This window comes from Ambystoma mexicanum, chromosome 4q (genome assembly GCF_040938575.1).
Source record: "Ambystoma mexicanum isolate Mex_15411 chromosome 4q, UKY_AmexF1_1, whole genome shotgun sequence".
NCBI lineage: Eukaryota > Metazoa > Chordata > Amphibia > Caudata > Ambystomatidae > Ambystoma > Ambystoma mexicanum.
The window spans coordinates 939,586,950-939,614,240 of NC_090928.1; positions in this window are offsets into that span (position 1 = coordinate 939,586,950).

Sequence of the window (27,291 nt, forward strand, 5' to 3'; positions counted from 1 at the left end):
AGTAACACCAAACCAAAATAACCCCAATCTAAACAGTCAAATGCCGTCTTGGTGTAATGGTACAGATAAGACCAGTGAAGCACAAGGTCACGCCCCCGCAGCCCCCAAACAACAAAGGACATATAGAATAAGGAAGCTAGAATAGTTTGCTGAACCCGTCATGATTGTTTAGCGAAATATAACACAAGTAGGACAGAGTTTGTTTTTGCCATACTGTGGGAAATTAGTGTTACACTATAGGGAAGGTTAGGTTGCTGAATACACATACAGGGTACGTAGTAAATGGCGGCAGGCATAACTAGATAGGGTCCGTAGGAGAATATTGAACATGACAAAAGTATTTCCATTATGAGTGAGCATCGCCCAGCAGGATTCGTCGTTAAAATACACAGCACTATTGGAGGTTAAATTGCTCATTAGAGATTTTTTTGGTTCACAACAGTGTTCAGGAGGCTGAGGATGCCAAGGTTGAGAAAGGACTCAATAGGCAGCTGAAACTGCATAAAACGGCCTTCCCAGGGTTTTAGCCTCGATATGCAATAGATTCTGTTGATGGCAGAGTAAAGCACACAAGGCTTTCATCACCAGATGCACACAGCAGCATTGCCAAAGATATCATAGCAAGATGAACACACAGCCCCCCCACCCCCACTGTAAAAGAGGTTCAGTTTGCACACCGATAACACAGTAGTAAGATGAATAAATGATAGAAGTAGGCCTTGCACATTGGCCCCGCACCACGATAAGGTAACAATTCTGATTCAATACACCTGCTAGCAAAAGTGTGCGCCGCGAGGAAGGACATGATGAACTGGCCAAGGTTAGCAAACTGTCTGGGATATTGGGGCCATGCGTGAGAAAGCAAAATGGGGGTACGTTTGTTATTTCTGCCCATGGCAATGTTTTGATCTCACCCTGCACTTTGAAATATAATTGGGTTGTTGTGGACAAGTGAAAAACCAAGCCATATGAGTAACAACTGACCAATGGTGCACCATTTCCGTTATAGTATCAGCACATTGTGGTGCCAGCCAATCAACATTGTCCTGATCATATTCATGAAGTGAGGTCTCATCAAGAGTGAAGGGCTATGAGTGGATCCAGAGATAGGGGTTCACCAATCAGCTTATATAATATGTAGCAACATTTTGGTATTTGCTTCCCAATATCCAATCAGCAGGTTGTAGTATTGTGTTTTAGTATTGTGACAATGTATTATGTTTTGTTTATGACCCCTGATGTAACAGAAGTATTTTTGAGAATGTCTTTACCTTCTACCGGCCAAATTACTTTATGAATAAAGTCATTAAAGCTGATTCTTCCTGAACTTAGGTCTGCTCCATTATTTTTTGATAAGTGGATGTTTGGGAGCGTCAATTCACTTGAAGGCCCCAGTAACATTTTCAGAGACCTCGGTGGATCAAAGGCTCCTAGCCGCACCTGTTGTACAGTGGTGTTGGCCTGTTGAGACTGGAATCTGTGCGCACAAACAAGGAACTTGGCAGGTGCTGAGTTCTGTGAGAGTCCTGCTGATCTCGCGAACCGCATGCTGGACAAAGGGGAGTGCAGGCAGTTGAGGGATGTTCGACATTGGAGGACCTCGGAAATCCTAGGACATATACCGGTGCACAAAGCATACAGTATTGTATATATGTATGAGTTGTTGTTTGTTTAAACATTGAGAACAAGAAGAGAAAAGAAGATATCTTTGGTGAACTAGGGAGTAATATCTCAGTGGACCACAAAGACCACGTTGTTGTAGAGTAGAAGTTTTATAAACAGATATTGAAGAAGAGGATACTTCTCGCATAATGAGGGAAGACAGCTTTGCATAGTTTAGAATTTGTATATAAATATAATAATCCCCAGAGGGAGAAGGACATGCTTTGTAGAATAGGAGTCAGATGTGGACCTGGTGTTTGGTTTTAAAAGGTATTATTTTATTGATTTTGTTTATATCGCGTTGTTCTGGTGTAAGGGCTGGTGCAAGGTTGCTTTAAATAATAGTGCTTAATGGCTTTTGAAATAGTGTGATAACCCCAATATGAGGGATATTTGTGTGGTGAGATGTATTAGTTTTTTTTTTTTTTAACTTTCGTTTTTATTGGCATTTTAAATTGTACAAACAGGCAAACAAGGAAAAAGAACCGTGGATCCCCCCCCCCCTCCCCCTCTCCCGCCCCACCCCTGGATCCCCCCCCCCTCCCCCGTGTCCAGTTCAACGTGTTCGTCTTGGGAGACTCACGGAGCTGCCGCCGTCTCCCTTGTCGTAGAGTCGTTGCGATGCATAACCACTACATCAGTTGGCTGGCTTCTGGCCTTCCCCAGGTCCTGGGGCCCCAAGTTTTGGTTGACCTTCCAAAAGGGAGACCTTCCCCTCAGATCCGGGGTGAGGGGAGTTTCGAAGGGTTCAGTGTACGTCCCATCCCCAGGATTGCTGGACACCCGACCAGTCCGTAAGAAATGTGTTCATTTTGTTATTTACCATGGCCGTCAATTTGTCCATCAAAAACATGTTTTTGACCTTTTTCATCCAGTCTTCCTTCGAGGGGGCCTCCGGGCTTTTCCATTTCTGTGCCAAAGCCACTCTTCCAGCCCTTAACATCGTTTCCCACATCCTAGGGTATCGGTGCACCTCTGTGTCCTCTGGGGGGAGGCCCAGCAGCATCGTCAGGGGATTAAGTGGAATACGGGTCTCAGTCACTTCCTCCATCCAGTCCCTCACTTGCTCCCAATATGTTTGGACCTTCGCACAGTGCCACCACATGTGGCCTCTGGTCCCCGTCTCCCCACACCCTCTCGGGCACCTTGGTGATACTCCCGGAAACATCTTGGATAGTTTTGCGGGGTCTCTGTGCCATCCCTGCAGTATTTTAAAATTATGTTCCATGTCGGCGGTAAAGAGATTCCCATGGAATGCAATTTTGAAGATCCTGGCCCAATCATCCTCGGGGATTTCGGCACCTGCCAGACCCTCCCAGAACAGGCGAAAACTCCTTCTGCCCTGAAGGTTGTACGTGTTGAGGACCCTGTACAGACTTGATACCGCCCCCTTCCTGGAGGTCGCCAAGTCAAGGAGCTTCTCAAAGGGGGTCAACTGTCTTCGCAGGTTGGGGCCCCACGATGGGTCACAGAGGATGCCCTTCAGGCGAAGGTATTCGAAGATAGATATTGGATCACGACCTAGTGCCTCCCTGAGCTCCTCATACGGTAAGAATTCGCCGTCCCTAAACATTTGCCCCGCCCATTCCATCCCCCTGTCTGACCAGGTCTGGGAATATCTGAACCCTCTTCCTCCCAGGTTAATGGGGTGTCCCCAGAGGGATGACATTGGAGACGGCCATGTGGTAAGGTGGGCGGTTTGAGGGCCTTCCTTCCAGATGTCCCATAGTACCCCCAGGGTCGGGTGGGCCCGTAGACGCCCTGGAATTTCCTTACGAGGAGTCCACAGGAGGTCGCGGACTTTGTGGGGGTGAGCGTCCATGTCCTCCAGGTAGGACCAGTATGTTCTCAGCCCCTCCTTCATGTGCTCCAGGAAGACACGCAGTTGGGCAGCACAGAAGTAGAGATGGAAATCTGGCAGCCCAAATCCCCCCTCCTCCCTTGGTAGGGTCAGGACGGCCCTTCCAATTCTCGGGGTTTTGCCTTGCCACACAAAGTCACGGACCCCCGATTGCAGGTCTTTAAGGTTCTGTGTCGGGACCCTGGTCGGGAGGGCTGTGAATAGGTACAGGAGTCGCGGCAGGACATTCATTTTGACGGCCGTCATTCGGCCATACCACGAGAGAATCATTTTGTCCCATCTCCTTAAGTCTGCGGTGATCTCTGCAATCATGGGACCATAGTTGGCGGGGCCCAGGTTCGACATATCTCTGGGGATGAGGACCCCTAGGTATCGTATAGCGACCCTCTCCACCTTGATCCCTCGGAATCTATTCTGGGGGTCTAGCACCGGGTCTGTTTTTCGCATTGGGAGCAGGACTGATTTAGCAGTGTTTATTTTTAGGCCCGAAAATCGGCCGAAAGCCGACAGCAGGGCCAGGAGGGGGGGAGGGAAGAACCCGGATCCACTAGGTAGGCCAGGATGTCGTCCGCAAACAGGGAGAGCTTAAATTCCATCTCTCCCCTTCTTATTCCCCTAATGTTCGGGTGCGCTCTAACCGCTATTGCTAAGGCCTCCATGGTGAGAACATAGATCAGGGGGGAGAGTGGGCATCCCTGCCTTGTTCCTCGGGAGAGGGGGAATGACCCGGACAGTATCCCGTTTACCTGTACCCTCGCTGTGGGGGCTCTATAAAGTGCAGTTACCCAGCTCATGATATGGGACCCAAAGCCCATTCTTTGAAGTAGAAGCTCCATATAGCGCCACTCGACCCGGTCGAAGGCCTTCTCTGAGTCCAGTGAGAGGACGCAGGCGTCAAGGTCCGATGCTTGGGCAAAGTGAAGCAAGTCTAGGGTCTTGCGGATGTTATCCGAGCCCTGCCTCCCGCTTATGAAGCCCACCTGGTCCCCGTGAACTAGCTTCGGCATTATGCCTTCCAGCCTTTTCCCCACCACCTTGGCCAGGATCTTCACATCTACATTCAACAATGATATGGGTCGATAGGAGGAGCATTCTGTGGGGTCTTTCCCCTCCTTGGGCAAAACTGCTATCACTGCTCCCATCATAGACTCGGGGAGTATGCCCCCATCGAGCACTTCATTAAAGACCCTCACCAAGTATGGGATCAAGGTGGACCGGAACTTTTTGTAAAAGAAAACTGTGAAGCCGTCATCCCCGGGGGAGGTTCCCACCCTCATCCCAGAGATCACCTTGTCCACCTCATCCTCTGTGATCGGGCCCTCTATTCCTTCTGCCATATCTCTTGTGAGGGATGGGATCTGTATTGAGTCAAGGAAGGTTTCTATCTGGGCATCGTCCCCATCATATTCTGAGGAGTAGAGAGTTGTGTAATATTGGCGGAAGGCCTCACCGATATGGGGAGGGTCGTTGCCAAGAAGCCCCTGGGTGTCCCTCACCTCCCTCACCCTTCTATTCCTCTGGACCTCTCTCAGCTTCCATGCTAGGATCTGGTCCGCCCTGTCCCCCTTTTCATAGTATTTTTGTTTAGTTAGTTGAAGGCACCTTTCTGTCTTATGTAGGAGCAGGTCTTTAAGCTGTAGCCTGCAGTCTTCGAGGGCGGCCACCTGCTCTCCCGTTAATGGGTGCCCCGGAGAGCTCGCTGGCTGGAGGCGGGATATCCTATCCCTCAGAGCCTTCTCCTGTATCCCCCTCTCCCTTTTCTTTTGGGCCCCAAGTTTTATAAGGACCCCCCTCAAGGTGGCTTTGAAGGCGTCCCAAAGCGTGTGGGTGGCGACCTCCCCGTTGTCGTTTAGGTCAAAGAATTCTGTTATGGAGTCCAAGACTTCCTGGGTGAGGACCTCATCTTTTAACAGAGCGTTGTTGCACTTCCAGCGTCCTCTGTGGCCTCTGCACCACCCCATTGCTATTGTGACTTTGACCAAATCATGGTCTGACCAGGGAACAGGGTCTATTCTGTAGCCTGACACATAAGGGCTGAGTGACTCCTCTACCAGGACGTAGTCTATTCGGGAGAAAGAGTTGTGTATAGCTGAGTAATAGGTGAAGGAAGGGATTCCCCTTCTGGGGAGAGGAATTGTATCGGATAGGCCCAGATCCGCGTTTACCCTCTGGAAGGATTGTGCCATAGCATCTTCTGTGGCTCTGGGAGTGAGGGGGTCTACCCTTTTCCTGTCCCTAGTCGGGTCAAGGACCATGTTGAAGTCCCCCCCCACCACTAGCGGGCCCTGCACGAATAGTCTGATCCTGTCACTCACCGATTCCCAGAATGAGGCCTGACCCTCGTTGGGGCCATATACTACCGCCAGAGTGAGGGGGGAGCCCCGTATGGTGCCCCGGACCAGCAGGTATCTTCCCTCTGGGTCTTTTAGGATGTCCGCCTTCTCGAACCCTGCGTCTCTGGCTACCAGGATGGCCACCCCTCTCTTTTTGGTCCTGTGGGAAGCGTGAAAGACCTCCTCGATTCCCCCCCCGCGCAGCCGGGGCTCCTTTCCCCTTGCCCAGTGCGTTTCCTGTACAAACAGAAGGTCCAGTTTAGCCCTCCTAAACTCCCTACAGACTAGGGATCTCTTCGAAGGGGTATTCAAGCCCCGAACATTTAGGGAGCCCACCCCCAGGGCCGGCAGTCCGTCAGCCATTGTCTATGGGTTCCATTCTAACGGATGGCTGCCTCGCAACGGATCTCATCTCTAACTCCCCGTGAGTTGACTTATGGACACTTTTGACGTGTTTCCCCAACTGATCCCCAAACCCCTTCCCAGACAAACAATCCCCAACTTGTTTCGATCCCCCCACCCCCTGCCCCGGCGTCCAGCCAGTTAGTTCAGCCATCACTGGCGCTTTGGCCGGACCACCAGCCTGCCCCTCTCGGCCAGGCCATCATTAACAGGCACCTTATAGTGAGCCCCCCCCTCTATCCCCCCCCCGATTTTGCTCACCCAACTTGCTTTGCGTGGGGATTTTAGTTTCCTCCTCTTCTCCTATCTTTTTGCCGGGTTCTTCGCCCTCAAGAACACCCATTCCCTCCGGGATCTCCAGCGGCCTCGTTCACCCTGGGACTGCCCGGCCACTGTCTCTCAGAGTCATTCTGCTCCCCTTCTTTCCTTGGGGAGGGTGTATTCATCCTCCTGAATTTCCTCGCTCCTGACTTTTTCCGTCTTTCTCTCGGCGGGCCTGGGTCTCCAGCTCCAACTCTGGCCGGCCCCCGCGGTTCTCGACGGGGCGCTGGGTCTGAGACATAGTCCTGGATAGCCCCCTTGATGTCTTCCTCCGAAATCAGTGTCGTTCTCTGACCCAGGTACTCGAATGTCAAGGAGAATGGGAAGCCCCATCTGTATCGCACTCCTTTTTCCTTCAGCATCTGTGTGAGGGGCCGGCACATTCTCCGCTTGGCCAGGGTGTATGCTGAAAGGTCCTGGAATATGGAGATCTAGGAGTTGTTGTAAGTGATCTCCTGGGCCTTTCTGGAGGCCTCCAGCACCCGCGTCTTCTCCAAGTAGTAATGAAACCGAACCAGAATCGACCGGGGGCCCCCTGCTCGGCCTCCCGCTCTATGTATCCGATCGAATATGAGTTCTGTGGTCATCTCTTCTTCGAAGAGGAGGGCGATTATGTTGCGTACTACTCGGGTCAGCTCCCTCTCTGTTTCCCCCTCCGACTCCGGGACCCCAAAGATCCTGAGGTTGTTTCTCCGCTCCCTGTTTTCCAAATCGTCCATCTGTCTTGACCTCTCCTCCTCCCTTTTTTCCAGGGCGGCTAGTCTCATGTTTACCTCTACTTCCAGGGTGGCCGCTGAAGATTGGTTGGATTCGACCTGAAGAAGTCTGTCCTCAACTGTCTCGACTCGGCGGTCCATTTGTTCAAACTTTTGGGCAATGTCCGCCCGCATATCTCGGATCTCTTGCAGTATGGAGGCAAATCCCCGCTCCATTGCGGCCGTAGAGGGCGCAGGGGGTTCCAGATGGGCCATTCTCTCTCCGTGGGGCGGTTCTGTAAAGGGGGGGACTGGGTCTCGGTAGCGATACTTTTGCAGGTTCTGCTGCCAGTCCATTAGGTTGGCCCCCCGGGTACTCTGTCAGGAGGGTTATCTCGCTTCCTAGTGGGCTCACCTCGTTGGACCGTTGGTTTCCCCTCGGCGGTGAGGCCCCTCAGACCTGTTGCGCGCCTTTATCCAGTCTTGGCAGTTGACCCCGGGCAGGCTCTCGCCCCACCGGCGGCAGGTGGGGGTCTCACTTCTCGGGCAGTCTCCGAAGCGCCTCCGGTGTACCTCGGTTGTCTTTCCAGTAGGTTGATTTCCCTCTGGAATGGGGGGGGGGTGCTCTTGCCTCCGCTGGGTAGAGTGCTGCAGGTTTTCCGTTGGGGGTCCCTCCTGGCAAGGTGTGCCGTCCCCCCTCCTTCCGAGCGGTCTTTCTGGGCTTTGGTTGATGCCCCCCCGGGAGGTCCTTGCTCCAGGGCGGCCACCGCAGTCTCTCCCGTACACCTCTTTAGTGTTTCAGGCACTCGATATGCCCCCTCTGAGATGGGTGGGGGGTGTTTTCGCCTCCACGGAGTGTTGTGCTGGTGGCGTCACGTTGGGGTCCTCTCCTTCCCCCCTGGGAGCTCTGGGTGCTCCTTGTGGGATGCCCCCGGGCGGGCACACGCCCCGCCTGCCCTCGGCGGGGGCCACACACCCGGGGGGGGGTGGAAGCGGGTCCCGGCGAGCCCCTCCGGAGCCCACTGGGGGTGGGGGGAGGGGTGTGTTGTGCAAGCTCTAGGCGGCGGGTTGCAGGCCCCGCTAAGGCTTCCCGTGCAGGATCGTGCTGGCAATGAAGGGGAGCAGGGGGAGGGGGGGCTCCACGGGTCCGTCCCCCCTCCGTATCTCGTACCTGGCAGGCCGCGGCCTCCCTTGGCGCTCCTGTAGTGGCGGGGGTTTCCTCGCCCCAAGGCGTCCTGGCTCGCGCCTCTTAAAGGGGGAGGCGAAGGCTCGCGCCGATGGGCCCGCTTGCTCCTCCTCGGGCTGCGTTCGCGGCCTGCTGTGACGATCCCGCCACTGCCGCCGCGTTCTCGGATCTCCGTCGTTCGGCGGTCCCCGGATCTCGTTGTTTCGCCCCGGGGGGGGCACTGGGGGGGCGGCTTTACGTTCGGCCCGCTTGCGCTCCGTGGGGGGGTCTCGGGGGGGGCTCAGACCCCGTACTGACCCGGCCTTAGGAGGAGCTCGCAAATCAGGCTGCCATTGCCTGTGCGCCCCCTGGTGGCCTCCTCGAGATGTATTAGTTTTAGAAGAATATTTTAGAGCATGGTAGGGTAGGATTTTGTGCTGTGAATAAGAAGGAGATACAGGTTTTGTGAGGGTGTGATGATGAGTATGGAAGGGTGACAGTTGAATTTGTTGTGTAAGTGTTTTGGGTATAGAATAAAAAGTGGGAAGTGTGATTTGATTTAAGGGGAAAAGGGGGTAAGTTGGAGGATGCGGCCGGAACACTGTCCTTTATAACTGGTACGTAGCAAATGTTGTGTTATTTGATGGACTAGCCCACATGTGTAAATCACTCCCACAATATTAGGAGAAAATAGTAAAATACAACACAGAATGGGTAGGTGAGGCAGTTGGTAATATGTTAAGGGCATTGCCCATAGAGGGAACACACACAAAGGATATACTACAGCACATGTATATGCATTGGACCACCACATATAAAAGGGAATACATTGAAAAATAGGTTAAGCATTCTCAAACTCTGGAAAATGTTTGAGTAAGAAGGGGAAGGCAAGTGTGATGGTGGTGAAAAGAACCGCAATGAAATGTGCATGCCACCTACATCTCCTCGTCCTCTGCATTGTTCTACAGTATCGTCAGTGCATGGACAGTACCCTTTATTGCCATCTGCAGGATATACTAATCCCCAGTTTATACACCCTGATGAAGACAATGATAGAGTGACAGGACAGGTAAAGGAAGAGCTGAGGAGGAGAGCAGAATTAACTCCAGATAAATGGAGAGCAGGGCAAATCATGTTTAAAATAGGCAGCAGGTCTGTCGATGACCCCAAAGTTAGATTACAAGATGCAACATACATGCAGTGGGGGAAGGAGGATTCCCAGGGCATGATAGACAAAGCAGGTTAGCAAACAGAGAAGAGGGAGGATGTCCTGATTGCAAGATGGCCTACAAGCATTGCTTATGATTCAGTACATGGGGATAAAGAAAATGAATGGGTTGAAGAATATGACAAGGCCCCCATTAAATGCGAGGAGAGAACCATTATATAGAGACAGACTGCGGCGGCTATGAGGCTGCATGGCTTTGGTAACAGGAAACATATCTACATGCAGGAAGCAGGTTATGCTGTTTCCTTTGGAACAGAAGGGTATGAGATTGACTCAGGCGGAAAAGGAAAATTGAATAAATAATTGACCGTCTCTCACAGCAGATGCAGGCAAGTGGATTCATGAATTAGAAAAAAAGAACTGCACGGATTACTTTAGCTGTAGGTGATATGACACATTTATTTACTTCAATATTGGGAGAGCAGGCAGATGATCTTTGGAGGAGAGCTCGATATGCAAGAGTAACCCTCATGACAGATCACCATTTAATAACTGTGGGGCAAATATGTGGAAGGCATTGAGGTTGATGTACCCAGACACATCAGACATGCCCTGGCTGGCTACCCTCTGATTTTGGGCCCAGGTCCCTGCCCACCCAGTTTCACACCCACACTGCCTCCCAGCAACCCTTGCACTTGGGTCTATATCTGTAACCCTACAGTCCACCTAACTGCACTTTTGGACTCCTGCTGTCTGCACTTACCCTTGCACCTGCCACCTGCTTGCCGCAGTTCTTTTTATTGTTTTGATCCCATGCACAGCACTGCCCCTCCTCTTTCACTGGCGCTTTTCCCCTCCCCCTACCCCTGCACTTACGCAATCTCAATGTTACTTGGCCTAGTAAGATTGTTTTCTCTGTCCTCCCTATGTTCCCCTTTCCTTGCCTTGTCGCGCCTTGAAAAACTTGTGTATAGGCATGTTACAAATGGCATATCATATCATGAGCACCATTATGACACATAAAATACAAATAGATGAGGAGCCCCCACAATTAATTCAGGAGATGAAGGAAAAGTGGTGCTTACAAACAAGAGAAGCATGGGACAAGAATGTCCCTGTGTTTTACCATATTATATGCCAGGGTCTTCCTGAAGACGTGTAGGTGCAATTATAAAAATGGTGGGGATTGAGATGAAACAGTGGCCTGAAATACAATCGCACATCGTCCATTTTGTAGGTTGAAACAAGAGATGGAAAGGACAAGAGTAGAAGAGAATGAGAGAGAAAAGGCTAAATTGGTGCAAAAGAAATTGACAAAAATTATTGTAGAAGGGACAATATTTACTAATGTGTGAGAAGAGCAATATGAGCAAAGTTATCAGCAAGTAGAACCAATGGGATATACTGTAGGGAGTGGAGAACAGAAGTAGTACCCAAGAGGACAGGGGAACTCACAAAGGATTAGGGGAAATGGATTTGGACACACATTCAGAGGAGGATTTGATAGAGGCAGAGCTAGTTTTGGGGGCTTTGAGAATTTTAGTGGACATTGTTGGACATGTGGAGTGACAGGACATTATGCGAGAGGATGTAGGAATAGAGGTATGATACCATATGGATTAGGACCTCATGGCCACAGAGGCAGTGTAGCACATTCTGCACCCATGTATCCCCCACAATATCAGACACAATATCCCTACAATGCACCACAAGTACAGCGCTGCCATACGCCCCGACAAACACTGTTGAGTATACATAGCAACAGACATTTCCAAATGCAGCAGTACAGACACAGCCCAAAATTCAGCGACATCAACCAAATGTCTTCCAGATACAAGCACAGCAAACAAAACAACAGTGAGTTAAACATTTGATAACAGCTGGCATTGTACCGCATTTTGGCGGGTTATCATTGCAGGAGGGAACCCCTTTCAATCTACATTTATGAGTACATACCCACCATAGGGTCACCCACAGAAGGCTCTGATGTTTCCCGTCATATCAGTAACTCCAGACCTGGAAGAGGAACTGAGGGAAGGGGTGAGACTAGGAAACAGGACATTCTCTTTCTTAGTAGAAACAGGGGTGACTTGCTCTGATGTCAGAGAGAAGTGTTTCCATTGTTAGACATGAACATGGACACACAGGGATTTTCTGGGGCAATGAAAGTGGTTACTTTCACAGAAGATTTAACAGTCATAGTAGGAACACACACGATGCCAGCACTCTTGTTATATTCATGAAATATATCAGTAAACATATTAGGCAGAGATTTCATGAGCAAATTGAACATGACCATTTCGTTCAGGGAAAAGAGTATATTGTGTTCCACACCAGGTATTCACTATATACATGACAAAACATGCATACAGGAATTTGAGATTTGAGAGGTGTGCCGCTCAAAGCAGATTTGTTCTCTTATGGAGTATAGGTGTTATTAGAATGGGTACCCAGAATACAAGACACACTTTTATGATTACCAACAAAGTTTTTGTTTAGACCCACAGTACCAACAAACATTGCATATGGGGCAGGGATTATAGTGCACTTAGAACCAGCAGTGATAAGGGAGGACAGAGAAATACTGCATGGGACAGACAAAGATGGCATTGACTGGCGTGCAGTTTTAGCTATTGATCCAGTATTGTGATTTACTGACATGACTAACAAACAACTATTTCATGATGAGGACGATGACAATGAATTAATGTTTGAAATAATCATTACACATCCATTAGACACAGAGAGGTCCACCAGAGGATATTATTGGCCAGAAAAGTGTCACTGCATGTTCAGGAAGATACGAATAAGTACCAAACGAGCTATCGACTATCAATACCCATGATGTAGGTCTCCTTAAAAGCATAGGCACTGTCCGAATTACACTGAAGAAAGAGGTGATAATATCATGAGAAAGACAATACCCTAGGTCAAGAGCAGCAGACAAAGGAGTATATGATACTTCTGCCACGCTATTACAGCAGGGCATTATAATACAATTAAAATCCCCATGTAACAAGGCTTGGTACAGAGTGAAAATATCAAAGGGAGGATTGTGGAGATTCATTCAAGATTTAAACCCTTTGAATAATATGGTGGAAGCAGAGTTCCGATTGGTCCCTAACCAGCTACAATTCTGTGTAGCATACCCACTGCCACCATGCATTTCACAGTGATTGAGCTTAAAAATGCTTTCTTTTCCATTCCATTACTGAGAGACTCACAAAATCTGATTGCATTTACATACTGCAGACAAAGATTTCAATGCACAAGATTATCTCAGGGTTACTGTAATCCCCCCAGGGTGTTCAACAGGTTCTTTGGATTTGGTCAACAGACGGACACAAAGCACCGTCATACAGTATGTTGATGACCTATTTGTGTGCAGTACCACAGAAGAGCAATGCAGGCAAGAATCTGTATTACTTCTAACATTACTTGCTGAAAAGGGATACAAAGTGGACAAGGCAAAAATGCAGTATTGCCAAAAGGGCCTCATTACACGGTAGGCGGTAAGGGTTTACCGGTACCGGTATTTTACCGGTACCGGTGAATCCTTACCGCCTTACTAGAGGTCCCTTTGCGGGTTGGGGAATTTAACGTCTGCTTTTTGCAGGTGTTAAAAACCAACCTGCAAAGGGACCAGTGGAGCTAATTACGGTACCTCAATTTGCGGTACCGTAATTAGCGCCTTCCCCATTCCCATAGAGCCCTACGGGGCAAAAATGTGAATGGGGAAGGGCAATGGTGGAAGAGGGAATTACCACCCACCAACCTTGGAATGGGGCAGTAATTCCCCTTTCCACCAAGGTGGTGCCGGTATTTTACCAGCATGAACCATGGCGCTAATAGCGCCATGGTTCACCGCCTTCCGTGTAATGAGGTCCTAATTCATTTGGGAAAAATAATATTGTCAGAAGGGAGAAAGGTGACACAGAAAAGAGCACAAACAATTCACAACACGGCCTGACCAACCAAAGTTAAAGAAATGCAACCGTTTTTGGGATTGTGCAATTATTGCCGATCATGGGTCTTTGATTATACAACATATATCAGAGCCCTGTTGCAGGCACTAAAGGAAGCACAGAAAGAGGAAAGTACCCTTAAGTGGACACGAGAAATGATGGAAGCATTCGATGAGTTGAAAAATGTGATCACTACTGCCCCAGTTTTAACAATACCAAATTATGAAGAAGGGTTATTTTTGTTTTCCCATTCAAATTGGTATTTGATGATGACTGCCCCGACACTGAAAACCTTTTGGAGTACAAGCCCCTAGCATATTACAGTGGTCCTTTGGATCCAGTAATGAATGGACCTTTCTTGTGTAAAGCATTGACTGCAGTAGCCTTTGCTATTGAGAAATCAGCCACAATAACGATAACAATAGGTTGAGCTGTAACATTGAGTGTAGAGCACACCCTGTTTGCAATTTAGCAAAAGCCAAACTCCACGCTCATACGAAGTTAAAATATCAAATCCCACAATTAAGGTTGTAATGTGCCGCATAGTGAATCTGGCAACCGTCATAGCCCAACCAGTAGGAGAAGGTGACTATGTACATGACTGCTGCACACTACAGATGTATATGATGACATACCCCATAACAGCAATGCAAATGTGCATTGACAGAGAGGTGACAATCTACTCTGATTCAGCATATGTAACATCGACAGTACATTCAGGAATGACTCACTGGTATTGAAGAGGGTTTCAGCTATCAGGCGGCACACCAGTGCATCATGCCAAATTGTTGTCATGACTGATTGACGTGCTGTCACTGCCAGGACAGTGGCAATTGTAAAATGTGCCATCCACTCAAATGGCACTGATTTATTAGCATGAGGTAATGATGCAGTAGATATCGCAGCAAAAGAAGCGTCATATTTGATAGACACAATAGAGTTAGTAACATTATCGAGCGACAAAAGGGGGAATAGGAAACAAATAACTGAACCCTATAATGCATTGCCCCAAACACAGATAATAGAGTTACAGAGATGCACATAACAGCAAGAGCAGAAACTGTGGACAAGGAGAGGCTGTTTCTTGTTACCCAATGACTTAGTGTGGAGGCAGAACATCATGGAAAAGCCTATCTTGCCTATAGAATTGTTGACTGTAGGATTATACCAACTACATTACCCCAGGCATGTGTCGAGAGAGTATGTTGCGGCAAGGTTGAAAGAGAATTGGTTAATTCTCAACTTGCAGGACCATGTTCAAAATGTTATTGTGAATTATGCAGTGTGCCAGAAATGTACTGTTGGTCATACATTGAGGATGGCAAATGCAACATTACCCATCCATTCTGGGACATTTCAGCATCTTCATATTGATTATGTTGAAATGATACAAACTTCTAATGGTTATCATTATATGATCGTCATTGTCAGTCCCTTTTCACGCTGGCTAGAGGCAGGCCCTTCTGCTCATCCAGACACAAAATCAGCAGCCAGATTCCTTGTACGTGACATATTACCATGGTGGGGAGTGTGTGAAGTGTTGCGAAAAGATAATCTGCAACACTTCGCAAATGATTTGTTCAAAGAAATAACCTCTTTATTGAAGATAAAGCACACATTGTTCTGTGTCTATCATTTCCGTTAAACAGTAAGGAGGAGTGCCTAAACAGATCGCTAAAAGAACATATTGCTAAATTAAGAAGCACACTTAACAGAAATTGCCTCTATTTTTTATGAGTTGGTTTCTGGCAGATTCATTAATGTTCCCCTTGTTCCTGCACATGCCCTGTCCGACACTGAGAGTCTCACTGGTATTTTAGGAGCTGAGTTTCACGAATATTTGATTGCCATGACTAATGCATTGAAGTGTATTTCCCACCAGGTAAAGCTCCGACAGGGGGGACCTGCCGCAGCCAACAACTGACAATAAGAGCTCACAGAAACAGCAGCATTGATACCATAAGCCTATCAATTGCACCTAGGTGATATTGTTTTTATGCACAATTTTGTGCGCAAGTGGAACCTGCCCCGTTTTACACATTGTGCTGTGGGCCACTGAATCAGCTGTGAAGATACATGACAGCAACAGGTGGCTCAACCCAGGAGACTTCAATAAGGTCAACAGCAGCAACCCCCTGTCCAATGATACAGAGCAAGGAGAAAAGGAAGAGGATCCATGTTGAACATTACTTTATGTAACGTTGCATGCCCATTGACCCACACACACTGAGTTTCTGTTTTTCCACGATATAAGAGATGTAACTTAGCAATGAATACATTATTGTGGATAGTAATGTGTGTACTACATTTCCTGTTTTTTCTTTCTTTTCGTTGGATTGGATATAGTAGAAATATGATAAAGAAGGAAGTAGTAGAAATGTATGGAGTAGAAAATAGTAGTAGAAGATGTAAAAGAGTAAAAAATAAATATTTTATGAAGAATTTTCACTGAGAAATAAGTAGGTGTGGCCATATGCAAGAGGTGGGTAGGGAGAGATCGAATGAGAGTTGCTATATTTGCTCTCTCATTCCTCATGCCACAAGTACCTAAATAGCACACTGCTTTCATTCATCTCACATTTTGCAAAAGGAAAGGACTGTTTCAGGGACATTGGGCCTCTGCTAAATTGGTAGAGAGCAATGATTCTCCTTTTACAGATGATTTTATGAAGCAAAAAAGGATGGTGGACAGATTGGGGTCACAGAATATCATAATGTAATATACACTGCAAGAACCACATAGAGGTGAAGTAACATACAGAACACAAGATCTCAAAAAATGCACAAATGCTACAGGAGCAGAAATGATGTGGTGCTGCATAAGGCCACATCTATGCATAATTGGCAAAGTGTTTACAAAAGGAGGGTGGATAGAAGGTATAATGGGATGGAGTGCAGAAATGATGCAGAAGGTCATCCCGCTCCTCCTCATGCCATGACTGGGCCTTTGTACAGTAGCATACTACTGCAAGGGTGCAATCTTCCGGGCTGGCTTTGTCAGATCATATCTCTGCTGCTGTTCGGTGAGTGCAATCCATTGGTGAGCTGCGTTCATATAACTTAATTGGTGATTTTAATAGCAAAAGTAAATTGCTGTGTGCCATCCTCATGTGAGCTTTGCACACATTACATAATTAGTGATTATAAAATACAAAGTAAGTTGTTCTTTGCCATCCTGAAGTGAGCATAATTAGAGATTTTTTTTAAAAGTTAACTGCTGGTGCCTGCCTCGCTTTGTCATGTAGAGCGTTACTCAGTCCCACTTCCCCTCTTCCTCCCTGCCTCCTGCTCCTCCCTGTGCCCTGATTGGGCCTTTGTACAGAAGCATACTATTGCAAGGGTATAATCTCCCAGGCTGCCTTTGTCGCAGCATTTCACTGCTGCTGTTCCGATGAGTGCAATTCACTGGTGATCCTCGCTCACATAACTTAATTAGTGATTTTAAAAGCAAAAGTAAATTGTTGTGTGCCTTCCTCATCTGAGCTTTGCTCACTTTACATAATTAGTGATTTTAAAATACAAAGTAAATGTTTGTGTATCATCCTCAAGTGAGCTTCGCTCACATTACATATGTAGTGATTTTGAAAAGTTAAATGTTGGTGCCTGCCGCACCGTAGGGTGTAGAGCTTTTCTCAGGCCCAGTTTCCCTCTTCCTGCTTTCCACCTCCCACTTCTCCCCATTCCCCTCTTAAGTCAGGTACACAGGGCAGCCTCACTGCCCGTGCAGCCACTGCGGCGAAGGGCCCTGAGGTCAAGGACAGCTCCTACAGAAGCAGCTCCAGATTGTGTTTGCCTGTGTTCACCTTGGGAGCATGCAGTGCAGCCGTCAACCAGCAGCGACTGACCAGGTAAGAAACGTGCAAGCAGATGGAACAACCATTACTGCTCCCTATCTAGCTGTCCCTCCACTCTTAATACTCCTATTAGCTAGATTTTCAGTTTGCTGCAAGTCGTAGTTGTATGTTATTCATATCCAGCATTAAGTAAATTGTTGTTGTTTGCCATTTGTGGCTTTCCCTCTATCTAGGAAAGTCGATTCTGTGTGTTTTTGCATTTGTTGTTGTGTTTGAAAATAAGCTTTTCCCTATAACTAGAAAGCTAGCTTCTAAGTGGCTTGCTTTTCTGCTGTATGCTGGAACCTAGGCTTTTTTCCCTTTATCCTGGACATATTATTCCAGATTGTTGCATTGCTGTGTGTTGTAGTTCGGTGTCATGCACTGCAGTTTCTCCCTCTCTCCCCCTTGCCCTCTCCTTCTCTCTCCACTTTTTCTCCATGGTTCTTTCAAGCTCCCCTATCCTCTCTAATTGCTATTCTATCACCTATCCTATCGCTCTTTCGATGTATGGAAGGAAAAAGTTCAAGAAGGTTCTACTGGTCTCCAATCCAGGCCTGCCCATTGCTGACACCTATGTCAACACTTCTTCCAGGCAGACTGTCACCACCATCCTTTTTGTCAATCCCTCCCCGGACATTTTGAATCCCCATATGATCTCAGTGCTCTCTCCTTTATTTTCCTCTCCCATTAATGGTGGAAACCGTTCAGAAGTACTCTTGAAAAACTTCCTTTCCTAAAGAGCCATCATTAATGTCTCTCTAGATTGCACTGTTATGGTGCCAGGGATCTCAGCACAACCTCCTCCTTCTTGATAGGTGTCTTCTGTGTCTCATCAACTTCCTCCCTTCTCCTGCCACTCCCCCTTCTCTCACACCCCACTCCCCTCTGCCACCACCAACAGGTGTATCACATTCCTGTACCCCATCTTGGAAGACCTTCAAAAGTGGCAATCAGTTCCACTGACATCAGCCACCTCCTTGATGACCTCGATGTCCTTGCTCTCACCGAGACTTGGTTCACGGCCAGCTCTGTCATGAGTTTTGACACTTGCTGCCCAGATGGCTACAAGATCTTCTGTAAGCCCAGGACTAAGAGGTCCAGGACAGAGTGGCCTGATCTTCCCTGACTGGGGCCCTGCTACTATCATACCCACTCAGTCCTACCCCTCCCTTGAATGCCTCATCTGCAGGCTTGGTGTCTCTCCTATCCTCTGACTGACTCTGGCCATGATCCACAGGCCCCCCTGGTTTGGTTCACCTCTCCCTATCTGACCTCACCACTTCTCTCCTGGCCTCCCACTCCAAGCTTCTCCTGCTTAAAGACTTCAATATTCACCTTGACTCTTCTGATGTGCCCTATGTAACTCCCTTTCTATCTCCAATCAGCCAAACACACCTTTGATGTTCTCATCTCTGCAGACATTCCCATCTCCAACCGTCTCACTAGTCCTCTCTCCTGGTCTTATCATGCTCACCTGTTCTCTCACCTGGACCTCCTGGGTCCCCCGGCTAAGCCCCCTCCCACACTGCCTGTCTCCTTCTCTGTCATTCAACCTATGTAGCGAGTGTCAGTGGCTGCTTTTGCCACCACCTTCATTGCCCCTCCAACTCCTGGCACTGACTCTCGCTCTGTCACAACCCTTACTAACCTTCAACTCTCCATCTCCAACACTCTGGACTACCTTGCCCCTGTCATGAGGATCTGCATAAAGTCTGCCCTCAAGCAAAATACCTGGTATGACACCAACCTGCACTTTCTGAAATGCAAGTGCAGAGATGCTGAGCGGAAATGGCGGGCTTCGAGAACATCCTCAGACAAGCTGGCCTGCTGCCTACTCCAAAGATAATGCAGACTTTCCATCTGCTAGAAGAACAGGGCCTATATCCAAGCCCGCATCTCTGGGGCCACTAACAACACAGATGAACGTTTTAAAATCTGCAAGGAGCTCGCCAATCCTACTCCAGTCTCCATTTCTCCTCAGCCTTCCCTGGCCCTCTGCACTGCACTGGCTTTACACTTCTTTACTAAAACTCAGGACATTGTGTCCTCACTCCCTTCTACACCACTCCCTTCTCCCTCACCCACTCTCAGGCCTCCATTGGCCTTCCATCCCACTCCTACTCTCCTTGTTCTCTCCCATATAACCGGAAGAGTTTTCTAGACAAGTCCGCTCTATGAAAGTCTCATCCAAACAGGTGCCCCGCGCTCCTGGAGAACTATCAGGGACAACATTATCTCCCTTGATCCAGCCTTCGCTGATTTCTGCAATCACTCCTTTGCCACTGGATCCTTTCCTTTACTCCTCAAGCACTGCCTTTTGCACCCTCTCCTCAAAAAGCCTTCTGCCAACCCTTGCTGTCTGGCTAAATACCACCCTAATCTATGACCCTCGTCCTGGGCAAACTCTTGGATAAGCTGGCCAACTCCCAGTTTATGCACCACACTGAATCTGTTGGTTGTCTCCAAGACACCAGTCTGGTGTCAGAGCTGCCAGAGGCACAGAAACTGCTCTCCTGAACACCCACAAAGACTTGCTCTCTAATCTTGATTCCAACTCTCCTCCCATTCTCATCCTTCTTGACCATTCCTCTGCCTTTGATGCGGTCAATCATGCCACCCTTATAAATGAGCTCTGTGATACCCTTGGCATCACGGACCTGGCTCTGGACTGGTTGACCTCCTTCCTCTCTGACCAACCTTCCCAGGCTCAACTGGGAACTTTTCCCTCCTCCATCTCACTCTCCACCTGTTCTGTCCCTCAGGGCTCAATCCTCTCACCTTGACTTTTCAACATCTACCATGCCTGTCCAGCCCATTTGATCTCTGTCTTTTCTCCTAATTTCCAGTGTTATGCAGATTACCTGTGGCTCTCCTTTAAGCTTCCCTCCTCTGACTCCTCCTCTTCCTTTCTCATTTCTGACTGACTGAGTGCTATTCAGGCATGGTGCACTGCTGACGATCTCTGCAAGTAAGAGTGAGATCATTCTCATTGGGACCCCAGCTCCCTCCTTCATTCCTAGACTCTGGCCACCCTCCATTGGCCCCCTCACCTAACCCTCCTGTGAGGCACAAATCCTTGGTGTCATCTTCAACTCCTCTCTCTCATGTTCTCCTTACATCACAGACCTTGCCAAGAAGGCCCATTTTCAGCAGCACCTCCTAAGAGGCATTCTCCCTTTCCTCGCCTTCCCCCAGAAACACAATGCCTCCAGAGCTCTGGTCCTCTCCAGGCTGGACTACTACAATAGCTTCTTCCTCAATCTTTCTAACTCCTCCCTTTATCCCCTTCAACTAATCCAGAATAGGACTGCAATACTTATCCTTTGCTTCTAGCCCAGGCACAGCATCTCTCCAACCCTAAAATCTCTCCACTGGCTCCTGGTTGATGTGAGGGTCAAGTTCAAGACCCTGTGCATGATCCACAAGGCTTTCTGGGGCCTGGGACCCTGCTACATCCAACTCCTTCCCACCAAAGAAATCCCTGCTATATCACTTCTGTCTTCTAGCTCCAACTCTCTGCAGATCAGATGCTTTGCCAAACAGAGAGTGGGGGGTAGATCGCTCTCCTTCACCTCCCTCTGGAATGGCCTCCCTCACTCTCAAACTTGAGGCAGACCTCCTTTAACTGTGGAAGCTCCTCAAGACCCTCCTTTTCTCTTCCACCATCCCACTCCCCCTCCTCTGCTAATGTCCCCATCTGTCTCTTGACTGGCTGCATGGTTCCTTTAGAGGAGCGCCAGAGCCTCCCTGATCAGTCTACCCCCACACTTGGCCCTCCTGACCCCCCACCTGTACTTGCCATGCCAGGCCTCCTCCCCATGCACTAGCCTGGCAGGGCCTGCTCCCCTTGAGCTCTTCCAGTCCGTATCTCATACTTAGCAGGTTGACCTTCTCCCCCTGCACTCTCTGCATTCCCCTGGCTCTGTCAGCCTGGCCTCCCCTGACACTCACTTACCCAAGAGGCCCTTCCGCCCTGACTGACACTTAACCCTTCCCGACTCGCGCACTTCTTGTTACTGAACTGACACGATCCGAATATCACAAGGCCTGGTAGGACCATTTTTGTTTTTGTCATCCCTGTTCCCCTCCCCCTCTTGTTTTTTTGCGCTTTGAAACACATTATGTATATGCGCATTATGAATACCCAATTAATAAATGAAATTAAATAGTTGGATTGGACAAAAAAAATTGCATTTCTTAATGATACGCGTTGAGCTGACTAGAAGAAAAAGGTTTTCTCACACGGGTGGATGTGAAATCAGAACCCATGCTCATACAAAGTTCTTCCTTATGTTTCAGATACGATGGAATGGTGCAAATAGGGAATAACACATGGTGTAAACATTTCATGGACCTGCCAGGTATGTGACAGGGCACTGCGGTATTTATGGACCATTATTGGTCACGTGGCACGTAAGCACACATTCATTTCCCACCAAATTGGAATGGTATTTGTTCTCTTACCACCCTGCACTCACTGGCACTGGTGCTGCCTCAGAGCCATGTTTTGGCTATAAACGAACATCCAGCAGTAATGGATGTGGCCATAAAGAAAAGAGCTCCTAGAAGTTTGGTGTTACAAAGGAGCAAAAGGGAGAATTATTTCGCACAGGCATCAGCGGATAGATTGGCATAAATATCGAACAAATGCAGGCTGTTAAGCAAAGCAGCTGTATTGTGTGTGTCCCTGCTCGTCCCTGGTATAGAGGTGGAAGCAAATTCAAAGTGGCTTCGAATTACTAGGTGAGAGTTATTGCAGCTAGTAAATGCCACAGAGAAATGTCTGAATGACATTACGGAAGAAATATGGATGGTCTGCTCTTCAGAATAGGTATGTGTTGGACCTCCTCACCGCTATTAAGGGATGGGTCTTTTCAATAATAGGGGCCAGTTGCTGTATGGTAACACCAGCAAATGATGAAGATAACAGTAGGTTCACAGATGCCATATCGGCCATATCGGCCCTGAGCACGTTATATACTACTATGGAAAATGATGGGGACTGGTACTATTGGATGTTCTCATGGGTGCCTACCTAGTTGGGGAAAATATTTAAAGTAGTAGTACCTCTCCTTATTGTATTATTGATAGGCCTCTGCATTCTACAGATAGTATTGAGATATTGTAAGGTAGTAGGGAAAATATAAATATAAACACACATGATGTCTCTTACACTTTGTACTTTAGGAGGTGCTGCTAGTACACAAACAGATGCTTCCCTTGGCACAGAAAAAATTAAAATGGTCCGGATAGAAAGGACAATTATACCTCCTTAGATTTATATCCCCTTTTGATCCTGAGAGCTACACTCAACACTGGATGGACTGTGAAGTGGATGGTTGACTGCGCCGTTATGACCTGTGACCCAGAAGACCCAGAAGAATGTGTCAAAAGAAGAGGCAGCTTGAGGGGGCGTGTAGAGCTTGAATTCCAAAGGACGGATATGACAGGTGAAAGAAAGAGTGGTTCTGGTCAATAAATTGACCATAGGGTGGACTGTAATGGTACAGATAAGACTAGTGATGTATAAGGTCATGCCCATGGCGGTCCCCAGATGAGAAAGGAAATATAGAATAAGGAAGCTGGAATAGTTTGCTGCAGCTACCACGATTGGTTAGCGAAATATAACACAAGTAGGATAGGGTTTGTTTTTGCCACACTGTAGGGAATTCGTTTTACACTAAAGGGAATGTTAGGTTGCTGAATACACAGAGAGGGAACGGCAGGCATTCCTAGGTGGGGTATATATGAGAATATTTAACATAACAAGAGGACTTCCATTTTGAGTGAGTAAGGCCCTGCAGGATTTGTAGTTAAAGTATACAGCACGGGAGGATAAATTGCTCAATAGAGATCTTGTTTGTTTACAATGGTGTTCAGAAGGCTGAGGATGCCAAGGTTGAGAAAGGAGGGATGACGTGATAGGGGACAGAAACTGCATAAATTGACCATCCCAGGGTTTTAGCCAAGATATGCAACAATTAATTTGTTTCTATTGATGGCAGAGTAAAACATACAAAGCATTGATCGCCCGGGGCACCCAGTGACATTGCCAAAGATACTACGATGAGCACACATCACCCTGCATGGTAGAAGATCAGTATGCACATCGAAAACACAGTAGTAAAAATAATAAATGAGGGAAGTAGGCCTTGCACATTGGCCCTGCACCACAATAAGGTTTCAATTCTGATTCAGTTATATCATGCACCTGCAAGCAACAGTGTGTGCTGTGAGGGAGAATATGACAAACTGTCCAAGGTGAGCAAACTGTCTGGGAAATTGGGGACCAGCGTGAGAAAGCGAGATGGGAGTACATTTGTTATTTCTGCCCACAGCAACGTTTTGATCTGGCCTTGCACATTAAAATATAATTGGGTTGTTGTGGACAAGTGCAACATCCAGGGCAGTATGAGTAACAACTAACCAATGGTGCACCATTTCTGTAATAGTGTCAGCACATTGTGTTGCCAACAAATCAAAATTGTCCCGATGATGTTCATGAAGTGACGTCTAATCTAGAGGGAATGACTGTGGGCGGATCCAGAGATTAGGGATTCACCAATGAGCATTTATAATGAATGGAATAATACATGCATTTGCTTCCCAATATCCAATTAGCAGGTTGTAGTATTGTTTTTTAGAATTATGACAATGTATTGTGTTTTGTTCATAAACCCTGATGTAACAGACGTTTTTTAACTATGTCTTGTACCTTCTAACGGCCCAATTATAAAGACATTAATGCTGATTCTTCATGCTCTTTAGTCCCCTCTATTAATTTTGGACAAGTGAGTGTTTGGGAGGGTGTATTCATTGGCATCAAGCATGAGCAAGACCAACCTCTGGTTAGATCTCCAGACTTTGGCACACCTTTCCGTGTTCTATGCTGCACTTGAGTTATGATGAAATCCCAATTGCTCAGGGCTGATGGGCTGACAGGAGTGGTTCAATTAATTAGCCAGTAAACATTTTCAATTTTTCTTAACTCATACTTGTATCTGCAACATGGCCCCACACTTCGCACCTTGTTTAATGAAACGTTGCCTAGAATTCGAAAACTGCTCTTTCTATTTTATACATGTTAAGGCTCTTAAGCTGGGCCTTGACCGGCATCAGTATGCTATGGAGTCCTAGTGACTGTTTTTGCCTTATGGTCTGCTGAATGTGAAGCAACCTGAGTTTTCAGATCCTTTTCAGTAATCCTGCAAAGCCTTTTGGGTTCAGCAAAGAGCTTTATAAGCTCACGACTCAAGACAGTTTTTAATGCATCCAAGGTTTTCAGTGGCTGTGTGTGTATGAAGGTATTATTTAAAAAAAATCTCAAGATGTTGTCTTCAATTGCACACCTATCAATTGGGTCCTGCAATACAATATTTTCCAAATGCCAAGGTCTTTCCCCTCGTCCTCCCTTTCCTCAAGATGTGTCAATGATTATCGGTTAATGATCAGATCAAGTGAATGAATCAATGGCAGCATGTGTGACCATTTGAACTGATCTATGGGGGATACAATAAAATCAATACCGGAGTATTAACGGTGCACATTGGAGTAAAAATTAAATTCCCTGCCTTCAAGGTGCATCAATCCATAAGTTTGGATATTGCTTCAGCTGATCCTGACAACCTGGAGGTCAATCTTTGCTTATGGGGCCCCCTTCTGATTCCAATATTTTCAAATATTACCTAAGAAATGAACCCTTACCTTGTGACTAAACAGACATCATGGTCAGAGTTTCTCCTCCCAGATTCGCCCAAGGTCAATAATTGTCATGTTTACTGAATAAACAAGGTTGTTTCTATGTAATATGGGCAATGCTGTGCTATTTGATTTAGTGCGTTCAAAGGATTCGTGTGGGTAGTTGCTCAACATGAGCATATTTCTGTCTTCATGGAGAAGATGCATTTCCTAAAGAAGGATCATCTTACTCGTAGTTCCCTTAATTAACAGGTAGTTTGTATGGGGTTTTAGGCCCTCTTACGTTAAGTGACTATATCCAGACCATGTTCATCTAACACATTCTTCAAGCCTTCTCTGGTTATGCCTGCATCTATGTGAGCTTTCCAAACACAAACTGTTACAGGGTAAACATCTATGGATTCAGGTTTACTTTTAACAACTCCCTTCTGGTCCCCTTCTTCCCTCTCCCAAAATTCCCAAACCAATCAAGATTATTCCCATCCTCATAGCCGTGACCATAAATATCCGTACTCCCGCAACACAATAGCCTTCTTCCCAACAAACACCTGAATGAGCAAGTTCAACCAACCAGTCTAAAACCAACTGATAACATGGTCAGCGGAACAGATCTGACAAACACATGAATCTCTAGCTTTGCCCCATCTCTGTGATGATTGGTAGGAACCCAACATTGAAACTTATATTTAAGTGAGTCTCCTTAAGCCCACTCAGGATAGTGGCTAAGATCTCTTTGGAGAAAAGAGAAGACACCCTATGGAACGTGCATTGTCATTTATGCAAGATTTAGAAGCTATCATCTTCAAAAACACCCTTAATGCGTGAGCAAGCATGAACTTCTAAAGTTCACAAGGTTGGAGGGATCTTTCTTGGATCTGACCTTCTGTGTTTTGTGTTGCTAGATTCAATGACCATTCATTATGGATGTGGATTCAGCAGTTGAATACAATAGCTTACCAACAGAATATATTTGATCTCTTCCACCTTCAGAACCACGTTCGTTTCTGGGTTCAAGTATCACCAGCTCTTGTTCCACCAATGTAACTGTTACTGTTTGAATATGGTATATAAATGGAAGGCCAAAGGGAAATATCTAGTGGTATCGTTTCTTTGTCACCTGCAGAATTTCTACCACCCATATCAGTTTTTATGTACGAGCCAATGTAGCTGGAGCAATATCATGAAAAAGCTGTATAGTGCTTTCCAGGAATTCTTGGGACCCCACTTATGCGTGCTCTCTTTCCATTGCACAGGTGGTATCCAGAGGATCACAAAATATATGAAAAAAGGGATCCATCAGACATGCCTTGATATGTTGATTTAGTTTTGATAAGATCATAAAAGACAAATTCAAAGTGATGAGGGAGGCAGTGCATCATCCTGCTCAAGCAGAGTCGGAAAGTCTACTATGTTTCCTAGGGATTGTAGTTGGTAGCTTGGGTCTCGCTGCAAGTACTGTACGAGGTACAGCAATGGCACAGGATCTAATTTCCAGATGCTTATTTGTGGGCAGGACTCTGATCCCGGGCGGGGAGCTCGTATCCTTTAGGATTCGGTCACCCTGCTTCACTGCCCTCTTTGCTGGTTCCTGAGCCTTACGTTCTCAGGAGGCTGTGTAGAAACCTCTGCTTACAGGAAGAAGACAGAGAAGCAGAGATGTCCCCCCTCCATGAGGTCCACACTATAGTAATGCCTGCCACAGGTATGATACAGAGGAGGGTGATAAGAGTGGAGGCCCTCCTTTTGGAGCGGGACTCTGGACAATTCTGGAGAATTAAGTTTTGAGGTGGAGGAGATCCTAGCTCCGGAGAGTGGTCAAGGCTAGGCTAGAAAATGTAGATTGGCCTATAAAGTAGATTCACTAGAGGGGAGACATGGATATCAGAGAGAGAAGAGCCCTAGCTTTACTGTGAAGAGTTTAAGAGTTTTGCTACTGGTAGTTAAGGTTTGATATGATAATACTCACTGCGTTTTTATTTAGATTGAACAGGGCATGCAGGGTTGTTTGGAAGATATACCTACTGTGTACATGAGGGAAATCAGTGGCATGTGTTCTTACTATCCAGTTTGGCATTGCAGTGGTATTGTGGTATTTATAACCATGGATCCCTATCTAGATCTTCTGGACCAGCTACCCATGGCCATCTCGTAGGGAGCGGGGTGAACTGTTTAGTTGGTGTATTTT